The 13,245-nt window shown below is 41.5% G+C and overlaps 1 protein-coding gene and 1 long non-coding RNA gene across 2 annotated transcripts in view; one reads left to right on the forward strand and one right to left on the reverse strand.

The window, feature by feature from the left end:
- LOC135503287 (uncharacterized) overlaps positions 1-13,245 on the forward strand; it is a 48,742-nt gene that overhangs the window by 15,495 nt on the left and 20,002 nt on the right. The window lies entirely within an intron of this gene.
- LOC135502957 (uncharacterized) lies at positions 1,949-7,792 on the reverse strand. The gene is made up of 3 exons (XR_010449841.1): positions 7,672-7,792; positions 7,150-7,302; positions 1,949-2,105 (listed from the first exon to the last, which is right to left on the reverse strand). It is a non-coding gene; the product is annotated as an uncharacterized LOC135502957 (long non-coding RNA).

Below are 13,245 nucleotides of genomic sequence, written 5' to 3' on the forward strand. Positions count from 1 at the left end.
TTTGGGCCACATAGAACTCAGTTCACTAAGCTTTAATTTGTCGCCGAAATTCTTCATTACCTCGATCAACAATATTCATCGTATCGGCCACAGATGTTTAGTCATTTGGCAAATATGAATATGGCAGTGAGTGCAAATCAATAACTCCACTTTCTGTTGCGTAAGTCGTTTTTAGTTCCATCCCATATGAATAAAACGAATTAAGTCATCAAGACCGTGACGCACCTCCGTTTTCTTCCAGATTTTCTACCGCTCCAACAGTCGCCATATATTTAGTCACCCTTGCGCTCTCGTTTTTGCCTACATATACTTGTAATCAACCACGTGTACAGGGTGACCCAAAAAATGCAACCCATACATTTGTTTTACATATTTCATAGTTGTGGAGGTTTCAACTCCAGATTTTATAGTGCATAATATGTAAAGTCAAGGACTTAGTGAGCCCCCCTTTAGGTCGGGGGAGCTCCCCCGAACCCCCCTACGAGCATATGTTAAGTGCAAGCTCTAACAACTACAGCTGTTACAATGGGGGGACACCCCCAAACCCCCCTCCGTCGACATAGGTTTTTACCAGTGTGTTGGGGGGAAGCTCCCCCCAAACCCCCCCGGTGGACAGTCAACTAGCCCTTCTGTGTCATACTGCTGGGGGGGGGGGGGGGGTGCGATGGGACCATCCATATAGTTCCTTCCGACACATTTTTGTTTTGGTAATGTAATACATTGTGATTGTCCTTAGGCCCTATGCACGGGAATCGGGCGTTTCCAGTGATATACGACACTTAAATGGATTGTCCTCATGCATTCACTTTGGAAACGCATTTTAAAATAGATGTCACGTCCTGTTAATGGGGCACGTCATCATCGCGTACATTTGGGAAAAACTCCCTAACGAGACCGGAGCAGACGGCTGAAAGTAGTTTAATTATTGGCCGCTAGGGTTCAGAATGTCGCTCACCCGAATTTTTCACGCAACTTTTGCTAAATAGAGCTAGTTCTAGTTTGTAATTCATTTTGATACTTCAGATTTGGGTAGTAGACTAAAATAACTTAGTCGTCAGTGTGGTTTTAAGCAGGAAAAACGTATTTGTTTTTCTTAAAGTGCCTTTTTTGTCACGTGACCTCGACCATGTCGACACAAAATTGAAATAAACCACCCTTTTCTGTCATTATTTAGGACGGATATTTCTCTAATAAAAATATTAATATAATTGGCCAATTTCTTAGGCATATGATGTAGCGAATTCCCATGAAGATTTAAATTTAATTTAACTTAATTTCAACCAATGGGATAGCAACCACCACCGGAAGATCGCGGAGAAATCGGTAAACTCAACGGAGTTAATTCAGAAAAATACCAAAAAAATTGTTTGTAGGATATACAATAGTTACTCTCTTTATTTCTTATCATTCATTATATACTCCCGCACACACGTGTATCTTAAGAGCCCCTCCTAAGAGGGGGGCTTATTAAATGATGCGCATGAAGCGGGAGCTGAAATCTACGCGATAGTCAATTTCACCAAAATTGTTATGGGTTGCATATTTTTGGGTCAGCCTGAATTAAAAACTTCATGGGTGGCTGACCCGAGTCTCCGTATTGCAAGAGATGATTTTCTCACGCTTCAAGGCTCGAGACCGCATGTTGAGTGCTTTCAGGCCAGAGAAAATCATCGACTTCTTTTTTGGTTTTTCGTTGTATTGTCTGCCAGATTAGTGCCAGGGCACATAGGGTATATGATTTAGTCGTTTACTTGGTTCACCTTCTCGCTTTGCGGCAGTTTGAATATTGGATTGAACATGACATTACCTGTCAATCTTGTTGCGGTGAGTAGTCAAATAAACGGACGATAGCTCGAATTGGAGACAACTCAAAAAGCCGTGCATTCAACTGCCAGCATTCGAAAAAGGAGAATCATGATAAAACAAAGCTCGGAAAACAAAACAAAACTCAAATATTTGTCGTCTTTATTTAACATCCAAGCCATACAGCATATTGACAACAATGTGTCAAGAATCAAAACTTTTCCATTGTCAACGACTTCTGTCGCTTTGGTGAACTCGTTCTATTTCGCCTGCGTTCATCATAATCGTTTTGACCAGGACTACTGTAAATATAACATATATGTATTCATGAAAATGAACAGAAAAAAATGTGAGAAAAGAAAAAAACAATGATTCCAACCTGCCCCTTTTGCTTTGTTGAGTAACGATTTCTCTAACATTTTCTTGATTTTTCCGTCAGACATTGACAGACTTTTCCTAAAAGGTCGGATTTCTAAAAAATCTGTTAAAAATACCAGGGCTTTCCAAAATAGTGCAATAAAGATCAAAGGCCTATGTTGAATGGGGTTAATGAGGTGCGAGTCAATTACTCAGAGTGACCCTCAGTGTGAATACTAATTAGCTCACCCAGTTTGGTCACCCCATTAACCCCATTGAGCATGGCATTTGATCTTCAATGACCTATTTTGGGAAACCCTTAATATTTTTCACAAGTTTTTGTAGAGGTCAAGGAATAAACATTAGACATCTGAAATCGCATGCTAGAGCATTTGGTCTCTGTTTACAGCTATGCACCATAATATTTTATTTTCGAACAATAAACGTGAGACTAGTCCATCGGAGTATCAAATGTTTGCTATCTCACCGGGCTCAGGGTAGACGCCATCCTCGTAACAACCAGTAGTGTTCACACTCCGCCGCGTGATATTTCACTCCCCTGGTGGGCAATGGTCTAGCGGTCGGAATCCAAGCCAGCATCGCCATCCTGAGATTAATTTTTGTCAGTCATATACGTCATAGTATCGAGAGGCGGAGCGTATTGAAAACCAGTGGTTACACGAGGATAGTGCTGTACAAGTATCCGATTCTCGCAATTTCATCAACGTTATCCAAACACGCATTTTCATTGTTTGATATCATGCAGACGGGTTTTCAATTGCTTTCTGTTCCATCTGCACTGCGATAGGTGATTGCCGCTATGCCAATTATACTTCCCCCACTGCATGCTTAATAGATTCAACAATAAACTATTTCGAGCCGTTTGTGTAACTGCCTAAATGTATAAAATATTAAACCATAATTATAAACTTCGTCGAACATTTTAAAATCAGTTTTATTGAATTATTTATTACATGTACGGGTGTGTCAAATAATCAGAACAGCCACTCTGGGGCAGGCTGATACGATTCTGACTACACCCAGCTATAGTTATAGCTATAGCTCTCAAGCAGGACACGCATGTCTTTCGCCATAAACTGCTAGGCCCCAAGCAAACCAGGATTTTGACAAGTTATATGCGTACACTATTTCATACAAAAAAGCATACAATCTCGTGCAGAAGGTGCATAGTGCAAGGGTGCTTTGACAAAGCAATACAATCAATTAGACACATTAAGACATCTCAAACCGTACAAAGATAATCGAAAATTTCGTTCAAATTCCTTCTCTCATTTTGTAATTCATCTCTTAATTTGATAAGATCCGCAATAAACTGCCCCCTTTGAAACGGCTTAATATAAACCGCGAGATGAGAAATCGCGAAATCGAGATGAGTAACCATTATTTTCAGCAACAATATTTTCTACTTCCCTGGACAATGACAATCAATCACCACTTCTGATGCTGCTGTCCACTTCTCTATTCAATGATAGTAGGGTCGAAGACAATGCAAAGGCTACATGCAACTGCATGTTCATCTTGACCACAAAAGGTTTTTGCAATTTATCAAGATGTACTGTGAGTATAATACCACGAGGTTCAGGATGCTGCATGTATCAATATTATTTACCCGTTACACCTGGCGGCACAAGTCATTATACACATGATTGACCGATAACACAGGGCATGCGATCTGGTCATCCCTAAAAATAGCCCGGGATAGTCTGACCATCGAAAGCAGGCTATAAATTGGGTTAAATTCCACACATCGCACAGCGGAGTCTATTTCAATGATCAGGGTTCGCCAGTCTACCTCTCTGGCTGGGCACCACCTCCACAGCTAGGAACCTCTCTGACCAGGCACCACGGATGCGCATGCTCCGTTTGGATCTATTCCGTTTCCGTTTTGATCACTTCCGGTAACGAAGGCGCATTGAAGTTGAGGAAAATATTAACTTAATATCGTATCCGTATTTCGCGTAGCTAATGCCTGAAATGCAGTGGCAGTGCCCAATCATGGCATAGTGATAGTAGTAAGGTTGATGCCTCATAGACATAGACAGTCATACTATGTACTGTAACGTAAATCATGAAATACAGGCCACAGGCACAGCAAAGGGCGTCTCCAAAAAAGGTAATCCTGACAGAACAGAAGGGGTCAATACTGATTTGATTGCATACTTTTAAATACGGGAAGCTGATTGCCTATACTGCAGCACAAGAGACCAACTTGTCACCGAGCAGTCCGAACCTGGAACCAGCTTCCAGAAGCAACAAGATCAGCTGAGACTGACGAGGAGTTCCTGCCGAGTGCTCCTAGCCTCCCATCAGTAGACAACAAGCACGCCTTTTTTAATCACTGGTTTTTTCACTTGGTGGTGCCTGGCTGTGGAGGTAACCTGCTCTCGACCATTTCAAAAGAAAAGACTATGAACTGTTCTGTTATTAACACAGTTTACCCAATATTGAACAGATTCAAAGTTTTATTTGTTCAAGTATTCAATTGTATAAGGCCAGGGACACATAGACTGCTGTTTTCACTTGGTGGTGCCTGGCTGTGGAGTTAACCTGCTCTCGACCATTTCAAGAGAAATGACTATGTTATTGTTCGATTATTAAGGCAGTTTGCCCAATATTGAAAAGATTCAAAGTTTTATTTATCAAAGCTATCAATTGTATAAGGCCAGGAAAACATACACTGCTTTTTTCACTTGGTGGTGCCTGGCTGTGGAGGTAACCTGCTCTCGACCATTTCAAGAGAAATGACTGTGAAATGTTCTGTAATTAACACAGTTTACCCAATATTGAACAGATTCAAAGTTTTATTTATCCAAGTATTCAATTGTATAAGGCAAGGGACACATAGACTGCTGTTTTCACTTGGTGGTGCCTGGCTGTTGAGCTAACCTGCTCTCGACCATTTCAAGTGAAATGACTATGAAATGTTCTGTAATTAACACAGTTTGCCCAATATTGAACAAATTGGGTTATTGATCAGTTTGGAAGAAACTTGTTTGAAATATTCAATATTGGGTGGATTGTGGTAATAACTTTATAGTCATTTTACTTAAAAAGTCAAGAGTGGTATTCATTGATTGTGGTCACAGTGTAAAATGTTCAATTCTCATCAGGAGGTTTTTATTAATAGATATGCGAATGTGTCCACTGAACAAAATTGTTGTAATTCAAATGATGTCTATTGATTGATTAATAAATACATCTTTAAAACTAAATCGTGTGGTCATTTCATTACTTGGACCCTTCAGCCTGGAAATTCTTCTTCTTTGTGTTCATTTCCATCTAACAGACTCTCCAGACTTACTAGTAATCAGAAGCGGAGTTGGTGTTCGTCAGCCGGTCAAGTCTCCCTCCTCAACGCTGCAAGCGTTGGGCATCTTCCCAGGATGTGCTCTACAGTCATTGGCTCGATCTGGGGGGTGTCGCTATCTCCTTATTCCTAGACAGAAGCCTGGAACAAGCTGGACATCGGGCAGCAAACCCAATATTAATGTGCTCAGAACACTTCTCAAGTAATTAGTGTTTCAGAGTGATCTATAGCCTATACCTAATACAATAGTGATGGTTTCGGGCAGGGCTTAGAGGAGGCTTAGAGTAACGAGACTAGTATATAGCAGGCCCGGGAAAGCTGGGGCGTAGGTAGCAGAGGGGAGGGGGCAAATGTTTTTGGCCAAAATATTTCATAAAGGGTCATTTTGTCCCCCAGAGAGCCTTTTGCCCCCCCCCCCCGCCAGACCAAAAAGCTAGCTACGCCCCTGGCCCTGTAGGTGTATAGTATAATTTACTCTAAGTAAGGGCAGGGCAATAAGGAAAGGTGCTATGCTGCATGTAGGCCCTATTATATCCTCCCCCCGAGGTCACCAAAATATGTGTTTTTGGCCAAAAGATTTCATAAAGGGTCATTTTGTCCCCCAGAGAGCCTTTTGCCCCCCCCCCCCGCCAGACCAAAAAGCTAGCTACGCCCCTGGCCCTGTACGATGTCTAGTATAATTTACTCTAAGTAAGGGCAGGGCAATAAGGAAAGGTGCTATGCTGCATGTAGGCCCTATTATATTCTATAACAAAGAAACCCAACATATGATTTAAAGATGCCGGTGTAATAGAATCAGATGCCCCCTGATATTAAATGCCCTCAACAATAGAACACCGGCACCATTCAATAGGACTCTAAAGAGGCCAAGACCCTTTATCCGAAGAAGAACAATACAGGCGGGCATCAGGAAAGGGAGGGCATTTGATTCTATCACAGCGGAACAATATATCTCCCTTTTCCCATAAGAACTAATATTCCTCACAAAAGAATTCTAGACTGGACTTAGATTCATGGGGACCAGCATTTCTTTTACACCCGCACGCGGAGCATGAGCTGAGCTACTACTGCACGCCAACATCAACCAACAGCACCGTCATTTCTTCAAACGGTTGGAAGTGATACTACCAGTCACGTGTGGTTCCTGGTCAGAGAGGTTCCTAGCTGTGGAGGTGGTGCCCAGCCAGAGAGGTAGGCTGGCGGAGGGTGTTGATTTCAATGGGCCAATCAAAACAAGGATAGCTCCCTAATACAGCATCGATATCATGAATGCTCGCCTTTTCAGGTTCCATATTTGCAATACATCCTGTGTGTGGCGCATGGTAATCTCACCGAGTCTGGCCATTCGCGATTTCGCATTCCGCATCTCGCGGTTTATAATAAGCCCTCTGCATCACAACAGGGTCAGCAGGTTCAGCTCTCTGTCTATTCTGGATGTGGCGTAAACTTGACCCAAAAGAGGACATCCCACCATTTTAAGGTGGTTCTCATACAAAGTCTTATATACGTATTTTCACTGCGGCTTACCGAATCTCGGAAGTTTAGAATTCTGCCCTCATTTTGAGTTTTTATATCACATTCTCCAGTAATGTGGCTAATTAAATTAACATGAGTTCTTGCAGGAATATTTAGGACTACGAACACATTTTAGTTGTACTTACTTTGCTGCCATTTTGACAAACATATATTACTTTATTTCCACCAACGGTTAATGGTCCGCAAACCCATCCAGTACGATCGCTACAGTCTGCTGAATCATTTATTGGGTCGCAAGGTCTCATGAAGGCCTCGGAGGGGCCTGGCAATGCCGCGGCCTGAAAACACAAATATATTAACTTTATTTAGTACTTGCAGGGAATTTAAACGGGCAACATCGCCAAATTCGAAAGTTCAATCACCATAAGGCCAACGTGGAGGACAGTCTGTACGTGATTCGGGTTACGTGCTCATAAGCCGCTGGTCTCAGAGGGGAGAGGCAATGCCATGGCCCTATAGGCCTGTGCATGATTTTCAGGTCTGTAAACATGGCAGATATTTGCAGAGTTATGCAATAGTTTTCAGAACCCATCTCGGCCGACAAGCAGTCTCGGAGCCATGATCAATCCTGTTCTTGCGACCAACACGCAAAAGTTGGGACCTTTGATGACACGGAGTCTAGAAGAACGTATCAGATACATACTTACCGCAAGTAGGAAACAAAGGACCAGCGCTTTCAACATCTTGACGTCGGTATGACGAATGGCAATTGTGCAGTCCTTGATTATCAGAAGGCCAGGTGGCTCGATCCGAACTTCGACTCCGCCAGAGATGTTGTATTCAAAGTCTCGAGCAAATATATATAGGTTCACCAGCGAGAATACTTTGAAGGCTATCACGTTTAACAAATGTACATATTACTTGCCTGAGATTACAAATGAAGGTATTGACAATATTGGCAATGTTGATCTTTGGTTGTTTGTCGATGAAATATTAACCACAGCAATCGCAATCAGATCTAAATGTAAATGTTGATAACAGTACGCATATGGTATTGTTTTTCAGTGGTTGAGTTTCTTTTGGTTCTCCTTCTGTATAGTGTCTTTTCACGACGTTTCGAATTGCAGTGTCCCTGTCCGTTTTCAAGTACGAAGTGACCATCGTCCACAAAAACACATGAATGTCCCACAAAAAACGGATAAGCAAACAACGCCATACTGATAGTTTACTAAGTTTGAAAACCCCCTCTGAAAATGCCACTCAAGCAACTAGTTTGAAGTCTAAATTGTTTTGGTCGAAAGTGATCAGACTGTCGGAGTGGCGCAGTGAAGACATCGACGCTTGTCAACTCTGAGGTCCTGGGTTCGATTTTAAGTCAGCCCAAGCTTTCTCATCGGATATAGGGCATACTCTTGCGACAGCGTTTGTTTCCTCCTATTTAACATTACAACTCGGCCAATATTGTTTTAAGAGCTGTATGATAATATATCTATAGGGTATATAAAAAAAGCCAGCAACAGTTGCTCTTTTCCCTAGTATTTATAACTCTAGGATAGATATGATAAATACATGTAGATCATATTTTGCGTATGGATCTTCAAATTCATGTTTGAATAGTATTCCGCATGGCTGGTCAGGCACTTTTTAAACGAAATGGCCTAAAATCCTATGTCGCAGGGTGAGCATCACGTTTGTAATTGATGCTCTGTGTCTTATTCACTGCATAACATTCTTATGTAATGCCCAGGTGGTAGGAAAATTGTGGTCACTGAAAAGGGGCACCATCCTGAACACACCAAAGATGACGAAAACCTCCAGCCTGATTCCTCCGCACTGGAATGATCTCAAGGTTTATCATTTCCAAGTAACATTCGCCGTTTATGTTCCGTTCAAAGAACACGGACCCGATCATGAAAAGTCCATTGCGGCAAACATGCGAAGTCCGAGCCAAAATGTCAGTTTTCAGCGCTAATCATTCCTATCGGAAGTGAATGGTGGATGGTTTTCCGAGATGGGACAGGTCTTTTGGGATACCCGACGGGCGATGGTTTCTATCACCCTTGCCAAACTTCCCAAGCGCGCATATACAGTGACAATCATGAAGGAACTCTCCTGTTGAGTTGCCCCATTTTTCCAATGATCATGCACATGTGCATTACATTATATGTCCTACCATTTGAGCATTACTTAAGAATGTTATGCAGTGAATAAGACACCGAGCGTCAAATACAAACGTAATCCTTACCCTGCAACAAATGGGATTTTTGGTCATCATGTTTAAACATGTGCCTGACCAGCCACGCGGAACGCTATTCAAACGTAATTGGTGTCAATTTGAAGCTAAGATCCCTACGCATAAACATGACCTACATGCATTAGTCATATCTATCCTATAGTTGTAAATATTAGGGAAAATAGCAACTGTTCCGTTTTTATTGATACACCCTGTAGTTAAAGTGTACGTGTCCAATGTTAACAACAACCTAATCATGTCCATGCATTCGATTCAGATGGCCATGGCTTAGATTTGACCTTAAATTGCCGCCAAAAGAGAAAAACGCGCGAATGAAGCAACTCGGTTGTTCGAAGCTCCGAGAGAGAATCACATGAATATTTACACTGTTTTTTAATCAACCTTCAATTTCAGAGGGGTTCGGGGGTCCCCCCAAAATATGTGTTTTGATTTTTGTAACTACAGTAGTAATATCCAAAAGACACTTACAATTGATATAATCCCGAATTAATCAAGCAAAAACTTAAGTCGAAGTGACCCTATCCGCCACGCAGCGGATGGTCAAGGAAGCCTCGTTGATTTACTCGAGACGAGGCATACATTTTCAGTGCATACGGTGGATGCACTGTCTTACTGAGCGCTCTGGTATTGAAGATTATTCATTTGGATCGAGGTCACCCATTCTACAGAAAAACACGTAACCACCATCACCCCGGGCCAAGCAGCTCGGAAGGACTTATTGAGAGGCCAATGGGGGGGGGGGGGCTTCCTCCCAATGCACCGGCTAAAACATGTCAGAAGGACGGGTGTTTGAAGGGCTCCCCATGTAAACAGCTGCGTGAGTTCACTAGAGCTTGCACTTTACATATGAATCTGCCAGAGTGCCAGACTACGATAGTCCAGACACCTTTCCAGGGGGACATTTTCCATTTCTAGACCGGTTATTGTGACGATGCAGTTGAGGTACTGCTAAGGAGATACACGGAGAAAATCGCCTATCGAAACAAAAATATGCCGGAAGAAACTACAGTAGGTTCCCAACCAGGGGGTTTGGGGGTTTCCTCCCAATCCAAAGGCGCTGCACGCTTAATTGGGCACTGCACTGATAATATCAATGCCCTAGTTGAATGACAGCCCTCACCCGAGCTCTCAACAATAGGCAAATTTGAAAGTAACTCATACTTTCCCATTCAGGGTAGCATTTATCAGTCCCAAGGGTGTCCTTGATAAAGAGCCTCTCTATTCCGGACTATTCTCTCTTCTACGACCTCTTTTACTCATCATCTGCATCGCAAGAAAGGCCTTTGTGTTTCTATGGCACGCTATTAATTGTAGACCTAAATACATGTACTCCAATCATGGTTGTATTTATGTCATTTACCCCAGAGACCTAAAAGCAAAATTACCAATCAATGAAAATGTCGGCTATAAATGATGGGACAGTTTCTAATTGTCAATGCATGACCCTAGAAAGCCATAAACCGTTTCGCCGGCTATGTTTACCATAACTTATTCAGGATTGCCATGATTATATCAACGATGAGGTGTTATTTTAGCTAGTATCTTTGGGTGGTATGAAACAGTCATGGCACTCTAGCTATGAATGAAGGGTATCGTGCATACTAATATTAGAATTGCTACTGCGGACAGGATTTATGATACATGGAAACGAGGTTGAATTAGTCCCTTTGTGAAAACCATTACTCGTCGTCATTATTATTGAAGAATGAAAAAGAAAAAATCATCTCACGGTGATTGTGAGGAGATGGGGCAGGTGGCAAAGTCAATTGGCAAAAAAGTTCTTTAAAAATTTTACATTTTAATATTTGTGCGGTGTTTCCTATTGATACCCTTATCTTATAACTCAGTAAATTGATAACAAATATTTTTACCTGAATTTAACATTTGAATTGCCATTTGGAAGGAAAGAAATCGAACTGAGCTCAAAAGAAAGAATTGTTGGCGCCAGTGACGTCATCAATGGCGGATTTAGACTAAAGTTTTCATGAATTCAGTCGAAATTGCGAGTGAGGATCGTGACGGCATTCTATATTACTTGGAATAATACGTTTTGGAAATTTATGAGCCAACACATCTACAAAATTATGGTACTCAGCGATCAATTATCGAAAGATTATAATCAATGTGTTTTACCACATGGTACAACCATAATTTTAGCAAAAGTTTATATATCCTGGATGTATTCACTTTTGGATTACCTTTGATTCTGTAACGATCACTCAATTCAAGGCTGTTGTGATTAAACGACATTCATCATGTACACATCACCGTTCATTGGAGTCAACAGAACACTCAGGGTCACTTAATGGTAAGGTTGCCGGTTCGAACATCAAGCCTGCATCGCTTTATATCCAGTTATAGACCTTAATTATGCATTATCCGGAGAACCCTTTAAAACTCCTCGGAGTCTCACATCAGGCTCCAATGAAAGGTTATGTGTACACGATGAATGTCGTGTTGACTTAATGTGGCTACCTTTGCTATTATAATCACAACAGCCTTGCATTGAGTGATCTTTACAGAATTTAAGGTAATCCAATAGTAAATACATCCAGGATATATTTTCTTGCTAAAATTATGGTTGTACGATAAAGTAAAACACCATCACAACAAACGGCCAACAAAGGTCAATGACTTTTACCTATGAAGCCGAGTATGTATTGAAATAAGAATCATGACCCTTATTGTTGTGTTTACTAGTATTCAGCGATTTTTAGTAAATTTCCAAACCGTCGCTTAGGTTGTAATACGACTCGTAGCTTAGAAAATAAAACTATATTAGTACAAAAAAACTATATTAGTACTGCGATACAACGTCGTATTGAATTAGAAATCTGTCATATATGTTAATAGCTGTTCGATTTCATCTTTGCTGGGAGAGCAATGCTTCATTGTTGTTACCTTGGCAACACATAGTTTAAAGGTGGTGCTTTATTGTGACTGAAACTCTCGACTATCTATACTATAATGCGCGTTGTGGCCGCTAAATAGGAGGCGATTTTTGTTTCAAAATTGGGCCTCGGAAATGCGTCGAATTCTTGCAACTTTTGGCTTCGTAGGTGTGGATCATAAGTAAGAGTGTCACTGAGGGTGTCATACGTCGAATATCTTCGTGGTTTTAGAATAAATAACAACTTTTCAGAGAGCACGTCGACTGGAGAGCTCCGCTCATTCTCAAAAGCATACACAAACTTCACGCATATTCTCCCTGCCACATCAGTATTAGCTTCCAGCACGTATGTAGTGCTATACAACCTGGTCCATGGTGCAGGGTATTAGCAGGGAGATTAATGATTAGCCTATTCTATTTTAGTTCTATTCGAGAAACACTGACCGGAGTGATAAGGCAAATTCTGCAGGGTGGCCTACCGGAACATGCAGTCAGGGTATCAATAAACAGTTATGCCAGGATGGACAAAATATGTACAGTGGCCAGCGCTTGCTCTTTGATTTATTCTTTACTGATTGATGTTGTCAGTTTGAATTGCGTTCTGCATCTCTCCATGCGCCTGGCTTTGGTCCGACAGTGGCATTGGGTACGGGAGTGGGTAGGTGATATGCCTAATATGTGAGGCCCTTATTTGGAACAGGACCTGCTGTCACTGGTCTCAATGCATTGTGCAAAATAGCGTACTCCAATCAATCTATTGGGGGTTGCATGTAGATAGCAGCAATAAGTCCCTAAATGCAGTTCATTTCGTGTTTAACCTTTAATAAAACTTCGGTAACGTTAGAAATTTAATGTAGTTCAATCATCGTGCCCATTTAACTAATGTATAATTATTACATTTCAACTTTGCCCGCTCCATGGGTATATGCTAGTGTGCATAATGGCTCTTATACACTGAAGGAAATAGTTTTGTATCGATGGCAACTGAATGTAAACAATGGCTGCAAGTCCACTTGGCTTAGGATGAAAATAATCGCTTGATTATCAATATTTCCAAGGACGATATCTTTCGAATCCTGCCAGCTTTTCTCACCACTCCCCCAAAAGATATTTAGTTCAGATAGAGAAAAGCATCAA

This window comes from Lineus longissimus, chromosome 19 (genome assembly GCF_910592395.1).
Source record: "Lineus longissimus chromosome 19, tnLinLong1.2, whole genome shotgun sequence".
NCBI lineage: Eukaryota > Metazoa > Nemertea > Pilidiophora > Heteronemertea > Lineidae > Lineus > Lineus longissimus.